General features: G+C 40.8%; 1 long non-coding RNA gene across 1 annotated transcript; it reads right to left on the bottom strand.

Annotated features, from left to right (window-relative positions):
- Positions 1-3,566: 3,566 nt before the first annotated feature.
- LOC123404528 lies at positions 3,567-3,885 on the bottom strand. The gene is made up of 3 exons (XR_006611835.1): positions 3,864-3,885; positions 3,717-3,785; positions 3,567-3,592 (listed from the first exon to the last, which is right to left on the bottom strand). It is a non-coding gene; the product is annotated as an uncharacterized LOC123404528 (long non-coding RNA).
- Positions 3,886-4,493: the final 608 nt, after the last annotated feature.

Here is a 4,493-nt window from a genome sequence, read left to right as displayed (position 1 = left end):
CATAAAATATTGCAAAGTGGACTTAGACTATGTTCAAGACAATTAGAGTTTAACTAATCAAATTACTAATAAATTCCCACTCAAAAAATACATCCCTCTAGTCATTTGAGTGGTGCATGATCCAAATCCACTAACTCAAGTCCGATCATCGCGTGAGTTGAGTATAGTTTCAGTGGTAAACATCTCTATGCTAATCATATCAACTATACGATTCATGCTCGACTTTCGGTCTCTTGTGTTCCGCGGCCATGTCTGCACATGCTAGGCTCGTCAAGTTTAACCCGAGTGTTCCGCGTGTGCAACTGTTTTGCACCCGTTGTATGTGAACATTGAGTCTATCACACCTGATCATCACGTGGTGTCTCGAAATGATGAACTGTCACAACGATGCACAGTCGGGGAGAACATAATTTCATCTTGAAATTTTAGTGAGGGTTCACCTTATAATGCTACCGTCGTTCTAAGCAAGATAAGGTGCATAAAAGGATTAACATCAGATGCAATTCATGAGTGATATGATATGGCCATGATCTTCTGCTTCTTGATCTCCATCACCAAAGCACCGGAATGATCTTCTTTTCATCGGCGCCAGACCATGATCTCCATCATCGTGCCGCCATAGAGGTTGTCATGCTATCTATGCTATTACTACTAAAGCTAGAACCTAGCAATATAGTAAACGCATCTGCAAACACAAACGTTAGTTTAAAGACATCCCTATGGCTCCTATCGGTTGTCGTAGCATCGAAGTGCAAGTCGATATTAACTATTACAACATGATCGTCTCATACATCCAATATATCACATCATGTCTTTGGCCATATCACATCACAAGCATACCCTGCAAAAACAAGTTAGACATCCTCTAATTTGTTGTTGCATGTTTTACGTGGCTGCTATGGGTATCTAGTATAATCGCATCTTACTAACGCAAAAACCACAACGGTGATGTGCAAATTGCTATTTAACCTCTCTCCAAGGACCGCCTCGGTCAAATCCAATTCAACAAAGTTGAAGAAACCGACACCCGCCAGTCATCTTTATGCAACGAGTTGCATGTTAGTCGTTGAAACCAGTCTCTCATAAGCGTACGAGTAATGTCGATCCGGGCCGCTTCAATCCAACAATACTGCCGAATCGAGAAAAGACTAAGGAGTGAAGCAAATCGCACATCAACGCCCATAAAACCTTTTGTGTTCTACTCGAGATAACATCTACGCATGAACCTAGCTCATGATGCCACTGTTGGGGAACGTTGTATGGGAAACAAAAATTTCCTACACAAACGACACTACTAGGAAAAGGCCTGCTAGTGGCGCACCTATTTTGGCTACTAATGGCGCACTATAGGTGTGCCACTAGCATCACGCCATTAGATTTTTTTACTAATGGCCGCCATTAGTATCTGGTATACTAATGGCTCACCAGGCAGTGCGCCATTAGTATAGCTCATGGTACGCCATTAGTATGCCTCCCAGGTGCGCCATTAGTATGCCTCCCAGTTGCGCCATTAGTATAGATCATGGTGTGCCATTAGTATAGCTCATGGTGCACCACAGGTTGTACTACCAGCTCTAAAAATATTCAATTATTATCCTCACACGCACAAGAAGGTTCAAGATAAACACATATTACACCACAATCAAAATATGTTTATAAACATGCACATACATTGAACGCAAGTTGACAAACAAATTAACCTAGAGGAAGCATAGTTTTGACCATCTTATCAATCATCTAGAACACACAAGTCACAAAAAGATAAGGACTATTGGTTACTATGAGAGACTTCAGATGGTCCAGAACACACAAGTTTGTATCTACATGCACAAAGTGCAAGATCCAAAACACTCGAAACACCAAATGGTCTACAAGACAATAAGGTCCATGATTACAGGTTGGTTGGTCCATAAACACTAGAGAGTCATCATGTCCATGTACATCAATAGGTTGAGTACCTGAAAACATTTTGCACAAATTTGTCAAGAAAGTGGAACCAGATCAACTTAATGGAAGAATATTCCAGTGTGATTTTTGGGATCAACTTTCAGAGTGTTTTTTATCAACTTTCGAGGTGCTTTTCCTGAAGGAATAAGTGGACCCTTTGGATAGTATATTAGAACAATCAAGTAATACGATTTGATGGTAAAAGAAAGATATAACAGCAACCCATCCATTTGGAAAAGACCAGAGTAGATCAACCTACATCATATTTGTACCATACAGTAGTACACGTAAGCTTTTTGCACGTAAACTAACAGGCAAGCGAATGAGAAGGTGACTGAAGGGAAAAATTATACCTAGACGAGGACCTCCCATGAATACTCGACACATCCGTCTCTGAACCTCCCATAAAACCTGAAGGGCCAGTTCCCATCAGGAAGGTGCATTTCCCATGGCGTTGAAGTCATTGGGCTTGACGCCGGCGCGGATGCACTTCTGGGTATTACATCATAGTGGAGGCGATAAGTGGGGTCCTGGGCAGCACCACATGATGGCCAAGGAATACTGGCTTTAACTGATTCATCCAGGCATTACAGATCGTGTGACTTGTAACTATAGAGGAACCCGCGTCTATCAACTTATCTGTCACCGCCACCCACTCTGGCGCTACTGCCGGTGGCCAAACCCACCACCACGGTCTCCAGTCACCAGAATAGAATGGACATCAGCTAAAAACCAAAGTATGGAAAATATCAAATGAGCTGCATATTTGTAAGGTGACTCAAAGTTTCTTAAGTATAGCTACATATTTTTGCCATGCAGCTTGTTCCACAGAAACAATATTAACGCCTCTAAATAGCTGAAAATAAGTATACTAAACTCATGATCAATACACATCTCTTTTCTTATTATTAGGCATCATGTGTCGTGCAAACGATTAATACATAAAAAAAAGATGAACCAAAAATATGAGTACATACATGTTGTCCTCCAACAAATAAAAAATAGGAAAAAAAAAGATGCATATTCCAAAAGGCCACATGCTTCAGATTTTAGCAAATGTAACTACAACTATCAGTTCTGTGGGGGGGAGATTTAAAAGGTAACATAGTAACGTGCTGTATCTCCCCTTGTAGCTTGCCGAATCCTTATTTAATCAATGCCGCTCACAAATGCATAAGAACCATTCCAATGTGCTGATGGGCACAATCTCAATGCCACTCACAAATGCATAAGAACCATTCCGATGTGCTGATGGGGCAAAGGTGAGGTCCAAGCTGCCTGAAGAAACGTTCACTGAGAATTCACGCACAAGGTAGGCAAAACTGATATCCTGTGCTGTTTGTGAAACATTAGAATCATTTAAGAGGACAAGATTTCCTGTCGTGACACCGAAGAAGGCATTGGAGATAGCATAGTCTCCATCGTCATCATAGTACTCACCCGGACAGAAGTAGAGGCGAAAGAACATGCGGCCTGGGCTGACAAGGAAGGAATAGGTGTAATTTGAAGTGAAGATGCGTGCAGTCCTCCAAGGGATTATGTAGTGCAGGTCATTGAAATGAGCAGTGGCTGCAACTCCTTTTACTGATGGCGCGAACTTGGAGTCAGCATCCTCATACATAAACTGTGCATAAGATGGAGTACCCTGCAAAGAATATAGACAGGCAAAATGTACTTAGACTAGCATACATAGGGAAAAAGATGGTAAAATAGTGCTACCAATCAATTTTGATGAAGAAAAACATTTGGGAAAACGGAACTGAGCAAACCTCTAAGCGCATACATAGGAGAACTTGAGAAATTACGATAGGAATTATCAGTACAGGGCCACCAATATCCTGCACATCACATAGTTTGTCTACATCAGGATCCCTTCGGAGAATAATGAAATATTGATGATTCAGTTATTGCTATACCAAGGATTCACTGTATACCGACAATTGGATTGGACCACCTTAAGCAGACAAGAAAAGCAAAGCACTGGAAAATCCTGTAAAATTTGTCATCAGGTAATTAATGAGGCCGGCTCGTTGCTGGGCCTGTCCCATGGGGCAGGACGCTGGCGAATCCCCAAAGATGTAAGATACTCACTGTATCCCACTGCATGACAAGCATGTAAAGGTCCAAAAATTGGTAAAAAGATATATTTGTAGTTTCGAAAATAATCTGGAATGTACACGTTAGGACACACGTCATTCCACACAATTCTGTGTGAAAAATCTTTTCAAATCTGTCCGACATGAGAAAACATAAATACAGTGATCTAAAACAGCAAACCATAGCAACAGTACCTGCTATCGCAGATAATCACATTTTTTGTGTTTTTGTGCAAGACCGCAAATGATTTTCAATGAAAAATTGCAGATTCATAGTCTATTAGAAAATTTACATATTAGAATGTTTCTTGAATTTTCTGGAACTCGTAACTCTTTGATTTATTTCCTTTTTGAAGAAAATGCTAACTAAAGCTTGAGCCAAAAGCAATATCCAGTCAGATGGCATATCTCAGGAGGAGAGTCACAAAGCACGCATGAAGTAGAAGTTCT

This window comes from Hordeum vulgare, chromosome 1H, assembly GCF_904849725.1.
Source record: "Hordeum vulgare subsp. vulgare chromosome 1H, MorexV3_pseudomolecules_assembly, whole genome shotgun sequence".
In the NCBI taxonomy this organism is placed as follows: domain Eukaryota; kingdom Viridiplantae; phylum Streptophyta; class Magnoliopsida; order Poales; family Poaceae; genus Hordeum; species Hordeum vulgare.
Note: the sequence above shows the minus strand (reverse complement) of the source record. Positions and strands in the feature narration are given on the sequence as shown.